The following is an 11,621-nucleotide window of genomic DNA, read 5'->3' on the forward strand; positions in this document are numbered from 1 at the left end:
GTCCCCTCCCCGAGACGGGATCCCGCTGCCCGCGCGGCCGGGAGGGAGGGGCCGCAGCTAGAAGCGGCCTCGCGGGCCAAGGTCAGGGTCGGAGGCCCGCGGCGGGCACGGCGCTAGAGCCCAGTCCAGGTGAGAAGGGCCTGCGGGCCGCCCAGAACCTAGCCAGCCCCGCGCTGGCGGCGGCAGGACGGGGAGGATGACGTGGCGGCGCGAGGAAGCGCCACATCCTCGGGCCCAGACTTCCCGCTCCCAGGATCCGACCCAAAGAAAATAAGGCAGACCGAGGAGAGATGTCCGGAAGCAGTCACCGCGGCAAAAGGGAAACGGTTTAATACATCTTGGTACATCAGCACAATGGAATGTGATTTTATATCTTCTGGCGTTCGTTAGCTGCCCACTTGGTTCCAGGCACCCTGCCAGCTCGTGGGTACACGAAGGTGGGGATAAGCCTGGCTCTTTCCCCTGGGGGGGGGGGGGGTCACAAGCAAAACCATGGCTGTTAAGAGCACAGACTCCAGAACCAAGTAGCTAGGTGGGCTTGAACAGGGGTCTATCTCCCCATCTGTGAGATGCGGACCTCAGAGGGAAGGGGGGGAGGGTTCAGTGAGGTTCTGCCAGCAAGGGGCTTGGCACGGTGCCTGGCACTACATAAGGCGCCCAACAGCTACCAACTGTCATTATTGCTGTTACTATTACTGTAGGCATGTGATCGGTGTCGTAACAGAAGCATGGACAAACTAGGATGCAGGCACAGAGAGCGATGGGCTAAGTACCATGGTAAAGGGCACAGAAGCTACTAGGAGGACACAGAAGAGAGTGTGCTAAGCAAAGAACAGGAGAATGTGCAAGCCCTGAACATAGAGAATGGTGTCTTTCATTCTGCCTCGGGATGTCACCAAGGCCCCCGCAGGTGATGGCTCAGCTGGATCTTGAAGGGTGTGAAGTTTGCTGGATGGACAAGAAATGGAAAGGCATTGCAGGTAGAAGCAAACATGCGAGCCAGGGAGGAGGAGAGAAGGGGCAGGGTGAATTCCAAGAACGGCTGCTAACTGTCTCCAGGAGAAGCAGATTAGTGTCCAGGGTTGCAGCTCTTCCCTTATGTGCATCTGCCCTCAGCTGCACGTGTGCCAAGCCGGCCCTCCCTCTGTGACCGTGTAGGCCTTGGCTCTGTGCTCCAGACCCCACCAGGCACAGCCTCCATCACGGTGAGGTCCCCATCCTTTTAGTGACCACCCCAAACCACTCAAGACACTTTGAGGCCGACATCAAAAGGAAAGGTTCCGGGTCTTTATCTTTTTCTTCCCACAATGATTCTCGGCCCCTAGGCAAATCTGCCCACCCTTTCCCAGCAACCTTTGAGCTCTTCATACCAAGAGACGTGGAGGAGGAGCAGGGATGAGCCATTTTTATGGCCATTGACCCAAATCCAAGTGAAAAGATCCCAAGCTCTTGAAAGAAGGGACTGTGGTGGTGATACTGATCATAATACCTAACAAACATGGTAGCTTCCTCTCCATCAAGCACTGTGCTGACACCATGTGTGTGACTTACTAGCCTTATTCCCCTGGCTTCAGATATGCAACTGAGTTGACGAGATCTCAAAGCCACCCAGCTAGTAATGGTGGATCTGAGATTCAAACCCAGGGCTGCCTTACTCCAGAGTCCATCCCCTTACCACCGGACCACCTATTGAAAAAGCTGAACATGCCTAGTTAGGGCTTTGATCACGAGCAGGGAGAAGGCGGGGCTCCTGACCTCTTCAAGTGGAGAGTGGGTTAGCTGGTAAGGTTGTCACCAGCCAACAGGGGCAGAGTCACAGACCTGGTGCCACATGGTGAGTGTCCTCTATGCTCCAGACACTGCCCTGCATGTCGTGTCTCTATCTGTTGGGTCCCAGCACAAAAACCACAAAAACCACACGAGGTCTTTCAACCAAGAGAATTTAACACAGGAGGTTTGTTTTGCAGCTTGGACTTTCTGAAGAGCCAAATGGGATGGCAGGGTGACCAGAGAGCTTAGTAACAGCGGGAAGTCACTGCTGCCACCACTAGGGTCAGGACAGGAAGGGAGAAGCTGGGGTTACCAGAGCCCACAGTTCAGGCCACCTGGCAGGAGATGGAACCACAGCAGAGATGTAGCCACTGCCACGGAAGACACCAGAAGCACGGGGTGGGGTGGGAAGGAGATTTCTAACCCTAGCAACTTACCCTCCAAGGTAGTTATTTTTACCCCATTTTAGAGATGAGGAAACTGAGACTTAAGTGACTGACCCAACCAAGACAGAGGTCAGTGAAGCCCTGATCTAAACCCAGGTCAGAGTGTCTGTCTTCATGCTCTGGCCAAACCAGTCACCTCAGGAACTGTGTGATCCATGAAGACCTTAACAACAACAAAAGAAGACAATCTAGGAGGCTTCAGTTTCCAAACACTTGACTAGTATGGGGTCAGGGATCAAGGGGTGACAATGGTGCCCACGTTTCTCTCCTCTTCTATCCCAAGTCCCAGCTCTAGCCCAGAGAGGAAAGTTACATAAAGCCACAGCCAGGATTCTGGGTGTTGGGACTCCAGGGACATTTTTACCTTTGTGCTCTTCTGTACTTTCCAAATTTTCCCGGAGGAACATGCACACCATCATTAATGGGAAGGACAAATCATCTCCAGGCATCACTAAAAAGGTAGAAGTCTCCAGATGAAGCCTTTAGCAGAAAAAAAGTTGGGGCCAAAGATGGTGACAGGAGGGAAGACTGGCCAACACAGATGGCTTGTCACTGGCCTCCTCCCCTGGGAGGGGACACAACCAGGAGGCAAAAGCATGCCATGCCACCGGTTGCTCTTCACACATACACACACACACCCCTCATATGCACAAACACACACACGACACACACAGATGTACACACACAAACACACATGTGCTCTTTTTTTTTTTTTTTTTTTAGCTGCGTTGGGTCTTCATTGCTGTGCGCGGGCTTTCTCTAGTTGTGGCGAGCAGGGGCTACTCTTCGTTGTGGTGCGTGGGCTTCCCATCGCGGTGTCTTCTCTTGTTGAGGAGCACAGGCTTTAGGCACGCGGGCTTCAGTAGTTGTGGCTCGCGGGCTCAATAGTTGTGGCCTGCGGGCTGTAGAGCGCAGGCTCAGTAGCTGTATGTAGCACACGGGCTTCGTTGCTCCGCGGCATGTGGGATCTTCCCAGACCAGGTCTCGAACCCATGTCCCCTGCATTGGCAGGCAGATTCTTAACCACTGCGCCACCAGGGAAGTCCACATGTGTGCTCTTATAAGCAGGCCCAGCCACAACACATATGCACACATATTTGCTAACATGTACACATGAAATACATATAAACACACATTCCCATACACATATCCACACATGCGTATATACTAGCACACAAGTGTATATTTACACATGCCAAACAGAAGTCTCTTGTACACATGCACACATCACACCCATGTACACGGGCAGACACACACACAAACATCACACACACACACACACACACACACAGGCTCATTCTGCTTCACTTTTAAAATGGGACTTGGCGAAATTTTCCTGTCATAGCATCTCCCAAGGTAGTATCTGGCCTCCTCGGAGAAGCTCCCAGTGACACCTCCCAGGAGCAGGGAGGCCTTCGCCTTTCAGCCCCAGAGCACCAGCCACAGGTGCCATCTCAGGTGTGAGCTCCAGAGAGCAACTCCCCTGTGACAGCAGCTGGAGGCCCAGCACGTCCCCTTGAGCACCCAGAAGGGCGGCCCATGAGCTCCCTGGGGACCCACACCCCGATGAGCCACCCACCACTCTCAGGAGTGGGTGCAGCTGGCAGAGTCCACATGTGCCCAGGGGAAGCCACGAGGCCAGACCTGCTGGGCTCACAGAAAGGCCCGTGGAGTCTCTTCCGCGAGTGGTGCTGGGAAAGCTGGAAAGCCGCGTGCGAGTCAATGAAGTTAGAACACACCCTCACAGCATGCACAAAAAGAAACTCAAAATGGCTTAAAGACAAATGTAAGACAAGACACCATAAAACGCCTAGAAGAGAACACAGCTTAAATGTAAGACAAGACACCATAAAACGCCTAGAAGAGAACACAGGTAAAACATTCTCTGACATAAATCATACCAATGTTTTCTTAGGTCAGTCTTCCCAAGGCAATAGAAATAAAAGCAAAAATAAACAAATGGGACCTAATCAAACTTATAAGCTTTTGAAAAGGAAACCATAAACAAAACAAAAAGACAACCTATGGACTGGGAGAAATTATTTGCAAATGAGGCGACTGACAAGGGCTTAATTTCCAAAATATACAAACAGCTCATACAACTCAACAACAACAAAAAACAAACAACCCATTCAAAAAATGGGCAGAAGACCTAAATAGACATTTCTCCAAAGAAGACATACAGATGGCCAACAGGCACATGAAAAAATGCTCAACATCACTAATTATTAGAGAAATGCAAATCAAAACTGCAATGAGATATCACCTTACGGTCAAAATGGCCATCATTAAAATGTGTACAAATAACAAATGCTGTATACTTAAAATCCAAAATGCTGAGTCACAGGCTATCTTAGAAAATGGTACTAGATGGCTCTCCAGATGACCAGCCTATGCTCCCACCTGCAATCCATGCTAGTGTCAGTATTCCCTCTTCTCCTCAATAAAAAATATTTTTTCAGCTTATTAAGGTTTACCATTCTAAGACATATAGTGATTTATCATTTTTGTTTTAATTTGTATTTTTATGGTTATTAACATTTTAAGTACTTCATATTCTCATAAACCTTTTGCGATATCTTCCTCAGTAAATATATTGATCATAAAAAAAATAAAATAACAAATGCTGGAGAGGGTGTGGAGAAAAGGGAATCCTCCTTCACTGTTGGCAGGAATGTAAATTAATGCAGAAAACAGTATGGAGAACAGTACGAAGATTCCTCAAAAACCTAAAAATAGAGTGGCCATACGATCCAGCAATCCCACTCCTGGGCATATATCCAGACAAAACTCTAATTTGAAAAGATACATGCACCCTTATGTTCATAGCAGCACCATTTACAACAGCCAAGACAAGGAAACAATCTAAATGACCATCGACAGATGAATGGATAAAGAAGATGTGGTACATATATACACGGAATATTACTCAGCCACAAAAAAAGAATGAAATAATGCCATTTGCAGCTACATGGATGGACCTAGAGATTCTCATACTAAATGAAGCAAGTCAGAAAGAGAAAGACAAATGCCATATGATATCACTTATATGTGGAATCTAAAATATGACACAAATGAACTTAGAAACAGAAACAGACTCACAGACAATAGAGAACAGACTAGTGGTTGCCGGGGGTGGGAGAGGGATGGAGTGGGAGTTTGGGGTTAGTAGATGCAAACCATTATATACAGAATAGATAAACAACAAGGTCCTACTGTACAGCACAGGGAGCTATATTCAATATCCTGTAATAAAATATAATGGAAAAGAATATGAAAAAGAAAGGCCCTTGCCATCAGAAGGCTTGAGCCAAGCCCCTGCCTGTCTGTGGGCCTCTGTTTCCTCATCTGTAACGAAGGGGCCTCTCAGCTCTAGACCCAGCTCGCTGCGTCCCTCACCTGCTGCATCAGGGCCTTGTAGCTCACGCTGCAGATTGAGCTCCTGATCTTACGAGCAGCTGGAGAGAAATTTAATTCAGAGGCTGAAGTGCACCCACCACAGTCACTGCCACTATAAATATACATGTGGCTCACTCACCAGAGAGCCCAGGTGGCCCAGGGGAGGCTGGGGGACGGACCCCCCCAAGCCAAGCGGTGCATTCACCCACTCCTGGCCCCTTCAGGTTAACCGCAGCCCCGCGGCTTGCCAGAAACATCTGCCGGCATGTATCCTGGATGACAGTGGCGCAGCAAAGGGCCTGGGATGGGAGGGGCCCGCTGGGAGCTGAGGGCCTCCAAGAGGTCTAGAACAGGAAGGGGGTGGCAGGCACTGTACCTGCAGGTGTGGGGACAGGGGCTTATGGGCAAGCCTGCGCCTTTTGAGCACCAAGGCAGGGGACCTGCTCAGGGCGGGCAGAGATTCCCCTCTGCAGCGAGGTAACCTTCCAAAGAGGGTGCCCCGCAGGGACGGAATTCAGAGCTTTTTCTTCTTTAGAGAAAGACCTTGCCCATTACATTGTAAGATGGGTGAAGACTGGACATTAGCTTGAATTGACCTGAACTTGGCATCCCTTGGAAAAGGGGATGAGCCCCCGACAGTCCAAGGAGTAGGGACTGGGCCCAGAGGGAAGGGGGTAACTCAGGGTGCCCAGAGCAGTGCTGTCCTTTGACCCTGGTGAGAGCCCCAACCCTGGCTCTTCTGGGCCACGTTCCTCCCTACAGGGTTAGGAGTTGGTAAGGCCAAGGGGACATGCCCAGCTAGACGATCCCACACAACCCCTTCTTCAAGGGTAGCATCCCCAGACTCCAGGGGTGGGCCGGGGCCGCTGTCTGCAAGATGTCTACCCGGGTAGTTGCAGCGGCCAGGGTCCCAACGGGAAAATAGAGCCCAGGCCAAGTGATTAATCGTGAATTAATGTAAGGAAGGGGTAACTGAAACCCTAATAAGGGCAGCGAAGCAACCTAAATTAGAAGCGGCAAGAAATTGCTGCTTCCCTAGGGCTGGAGGGACAGAAGAAGAGAGGGTGCTCTCAGGAGCTGGAACCACGAAGGAAACACAGCCCGCTCTGGAGACACCACTCAGAGCAGTGGAATGGGAAGGAGCCCCACCCGCTTCTCCACTCCCCCCCGGCACCCCCTCCCTCCCCGCTTCCCATTGGCTACACCTACAGGAAGGCGGCGTGCAAGGGACCCTGGGAAATGTGGTCCATGGGGTCGAGCCCCGCAGCGCCGCGGAGCAGGGAAGGGTGAGGGGGGTCCGGATGGCTGTAGCTGATACCTCAGCTGTACGGTGGGGCGGAGAAGGGTTGCTGTGCCTGCCTGAAGGCAGGAGGTGGCCTCTGCTGACACCTTCGGGGCTCCTCTGATCCACCCTGCGGTGGAGGGTGAGTTTTGCGGGAGAAGCCGCTGTCACCCTGCACCATCCGGAGGGAGAGTGGGAGAATGACCTTGTGGGCACTTCAGGTCCCTTGACCCAGGGTCTGGGGAGCCAGCGCGCTGGATCCCAACCCTTGACCTTCCTGCACGGTGGCTCCTGAGCGGCCCTGCCGGCCAGAGCTGGGCATCTGACTCCTCCTTAGCGGAGCGCCGGCAGCAGTGGGGGCGGGACGGTGCGGGGGTGGGGGGGCGGATAACAGCAGCAGTTGCTGTTGGTGAAGCAATTAGGAGTCTAGGCGCTAAGCTTCATGCTCTAGGTGGGCTGTATCATTTCATTCTTTTAACAACCTCTAATACACACCAAGTGTGTCCCCATAAAACCCAGGGAAAAAATTATTATAATCAAAAAAAAAATTTAAAAGTGAGTCCCACATGTTCACAAATAACTGAGCAAAGTCAAAGTCCTGAAACTGAAAAAGGGGAACCTCCCAGAAGATCTGAGCACATGTGGTGTGACTGCTTGGTGTGACCCCCAAACTAGACCTTGGGGTCAACATAGTTTTCTGTTAAGTAGATAGAAAAATGTTCACTTCTGCATATGTTCTGTGTAACAAAGCCTGCATCAGCACCACCTCTGTTTTCATTCAGTATTTATTGTGATTCAACATTGTAAATGTTTCACGTGACATCATACTTTAGAGGAAAAAATGAAGGATCAGAGAGGTGGAATAACCTGCCCAGGGTCACACAGCTTATCAATGAGAGACTCTGTGATGGAGTAGCTGCTAGTTAACCCCCCACTACTGACATTTCCCCACCTGTCAAGTCAGGTTCAAGGCTCCTGGCACTGAGCCGAGGTGGGCAGGGAAGGGGTGTACATTCTGACAGCATCCCAAGGCCAAATACAAACTGGAGGAGGCACCAGAGTGTGATGCCACCACCGCCTCCATGTCATCACAGTGAGAACATTGTGTGCAAAGAGAACGTGGTCAGTACGCTGTCCCGCTGGTAGAATGGACAGTCAACTCTCGGAAGCCTCTCTGGCCCTCCCTGGCTTTTCCCTTTAAGCCGATAAGAAGGGGCTGTGGAGCGTTCCAGTCTCCCTTACCCTAGGCAGGCCCAGAGGCGTTGGTTGACTTGCCCAAGGTCACACAGCTGGCTGGAGGAGAACCGTGGACCACACATGCAGCTGCAAACCCGCTTCATGGTCTGCTTCCTCTCTCCTTTGGAATGCCCCTTTGCTGCTAGAGTTTCAGTGGTTCAAACCTAGAGGGCAGAATGGGTTGGGTGGGTTGGGTTTTTCACAAACTCCTTTACAGGTTACAGACAAGATTTCACTCTTGAACAGAAAGTAGGAATTTATGAAGTATGGTTTAAGGCACAGCTCTCTCCCTCCTCTCCACTCCAAACACATTAGGATCTTTTTTCCCCACCCACCCCACCCCCAAAATTATTCTACAGGGCAGAAAAGAGGAATTTGTGAGTTCTCCCATTCCTAGTGGGACGTTTCCCCAAAAAAAGACAATTAAACCTTCACTGCTCAATAGGAAGAGGGCAGCTCCCGGCCCCGTGGCTGCCTGAGACAAAGGCAAACGGGAAGAAAGCTCAGGTCCAAGGCCACAGAATCCAGGCCTCTCGTCCAATCGTTCCATCTGGGACCCAGGGGTCCACATCTTCCAGGTCCCTCTAGGAGGATCAATAGTCTGCCAGAACTCATGAGCTGTGGGGTCAGCAGTGCTGATAGCTGAGTTCATGGCTAACGAGCTGCAGAGAGCAGGAGGCCATTTCTACCTCACTCAGAGATGGACAGTCCAGTTGGAAGCTAAGCTACTTCTGAAGGATGGTAAGATATCAAGGATGGTATTATATCAGTGAGCTTTAGCTGCATAACAAACCATCCCCAAACTCGGTGGTTTAAAACAACCACCATTTATTTAGCTCATGATTCTGCAGGTTAGCAATATGGGGTGGGCTCAACTGGGTGATTCTTTTGGCCCCAGCTGGGCTCACTCCTACATCTTTGGCCAGTGGCAGGGTTTGCCGGGCCTGGCTGATGTAGGAGGGCTCGGCCAAGGTGGTGTGCCCCTGCTCTGTGTGGCCTCATCCTCAGCAGGGAAGCCTGGGCTTTATACCTGGTAGCTGGCAGGATCCCAAGACAAGAGCAGGAGTACTCAAGGTCATAAAGTCACTTTGACCAGATTCCAATGGCTAAGTCAAGTCCCAAGGCCAGGCCTGAATTGAGGGTGGAGAAACTGGCCCTAGCTGTTCATGGGAGAAGCTGCAAGGTCACATCACAAAGGGGCACGGATACAGGGAGGAGGGAAGGACTGTCACCATGTTCCCAGATGTCCTTTCTAAATTCTTCTAGGAACAAAGAGTAGGGGCTCCAGACGAAAATAAAAATGTGGAATAGAACAGTCCATCCAAGCAAGGGTTCTGCGGCACCAGCCTGATGTGCACCTGCTAAGTGCAAACCTTAAGCCTTAGCAGTGGTGAGCTAGAGCCCGTGAACGCTGGTGCACGACAGCCAACTGTTAAATACTCCGGAATTTTGTGAGCCCCTTGTTAAACCACCATTGCTTGAAACTGGCCACGGTGGGAATATTTACACCCTGAGAATTGGCAAGCACTACAAATCAGAGAGCTGGCTTAGCAGGGCACCACTGCCCTTAGGCCAAAACAAACACTTTCTCTTCCAATCTAATGAGTAAGATGGACAGATACACAGCGAAAGAGGATAACACACTAATCAGAACATGATGAGTGCAGTACGGGAAAGAAATGGAGAGACCAGAGACTCAGAGAGAAAGGAACTCAGTTCCCGAGAGGTGGGGATTAGCTAAGTCATCGCAGAGGAGGTGGCCTTTTAGCTGGGCCTGGAAGAATAAGTAAGCAGAGGCGAGGCTGCAGCCTGAGGGGGCAGCACAGGCAAAGGCAGAGAGCGGGGCTGAGATCACACCGTAGTGTTTAGTCTGAGTTTGGCTTCCAGTGAGGTCAGAAGTTTAATTATCCCCATCTCCATCTTGGGAAGTAAGTGGTCCAGGCAGGCACATGGCCCTGCCCCCTACCTGCCCTTCCCCCACCCTGTTCTAGAATCTCGGAGAACAGCTGCAAGACCTTCTCCCTCTCCCTCCCCTTCTCGGCAGCAGCAGCAGGTGGTCTCTCCACCACCCCGGATCTGACACCTGGCTGTGTGCACTCAGACACGTTGCTTCATCTTTCTGAGTCCTGGTTTCCATGTCAGTAAAACGGAGCGAAAGTAACTGCAGGGTCACCAGGATTCGGGGGGGGGGGGTGGTGGTGCCTGTGTAGCATGGTGGCTGACCCCCAGGTGCGGACACTCGGGGTGGGGAGTGTGTGTGTGTGTGTGTGTGTGAGAGAGACAGAGACAGAGACAGACAGACAGACAGACAGACAGACAGATTCGTTTTTTCCTTCTTTCTAGGCCCTGGCCAACCCCCTCTTGGCCTCCTCCATCTGCTCTGGGAGGGGAGGCCGCTCTCCTTCCCAGGCTTGGATGGGTGGGGAGAAGGCCTGGGTGGCCTGGCCGTGTGTTGGTTGGTTCTACGTGGGCAGCTGCGCTGAACCTTGGCCACTTCAATCCAGCTTCGCTGATGTAGCCACTTCAGACAAAGGGTCCGTGGGGACGCCTGGCCCCAGCCCCCAGCCTGTCCGTCTTTGCCCGCAGCCCAGGCCCCCCATGAGGGGACTGTGCCAGCCACACCTGCCTGGAGAGACCTCTTCAGGAAACAGCGCCAACCCCTCCAGGGACAAGGGGCGGGGTGTCTGGTTGGGGTGGGGCCCAGGAACAAGCGGGCAGCACATGAGGGCGCCAGGTCGGCCAGGTCAGCGATCCAAGCAAATATTTGGCATATCAGTGCTCAAGGCTGACCTTGACAGTCCATCACTGCGTCCTCGGAAGTGGTATCAGGCTGCTCTCCCCCACGCCTCCCCCCGTTACAGGGATAGGTATTTCTAGCTGGGGGCAGGGGCCCACCCATCTTCCCAGCCACCCCACCCACCCACCCACCCACCCCCGGCCCCTCCAGCTGGCGAGGATTCCCTCTCCAAACCCCTGAGGGAGACGGCCTCGGAGGGAGGCGAGGGAGCTGCACTCACGCCCCCTGCCTCCCCTGCGGCTGGAGAGGGCGGCCTGCGCTTTCTCAGAAAGCTACTGAGCGTGGCCCCAGCCAAGAGCACAGCACTGCCTCTCTGGGTGCTTTGTTCCACTTCCTGGAGGCTAAAAATACCCTGGCACTGCCAAGGCAGCCCTTGAGAGCCCAGGGGAGCCGGCAGTGGGAGCGGTGATCCGGCACCTGGCACAATTAACAGGAGAAACGCAGTCACTCCTTCAGCTCAGAATAAGCCAGCCTCCTGGGCGCCCCGCCCCCTGCCCACTTGGTCTGCAAGGGAAGCCTCCCTGCACCCCTGCTGTGCCCCTGCTTCCTTTCTCCTTCCCCAGGCTGGACCACCTCCATCCCCGTCTGGCCGGAGCCTGGACTTGCCTACACGACTGTGCTCTGACACGTGTCAGAACAGCAGCTCTCCTGCAGAACGCCCTGGAAGCCTCACATTCCTCTAGCAAAGCCG

The sequence above is a fragment of the Pseudorca crassidens genome, chromosome 15 (assembly GCF_039906515.1).
Source record: "Pseudorca crassidens isolate mPseCra1 chromosome 15, mPseCra1.hap1, whole genome shotgun sequence".
NCBI classification, from domain to species: domain Eukaryota; kingdom Metazoa; phylum Chordata; class Mammalia; order Artiodactyla; family Delphinidae; genus Pseudorca; species Pseudorca crassidens.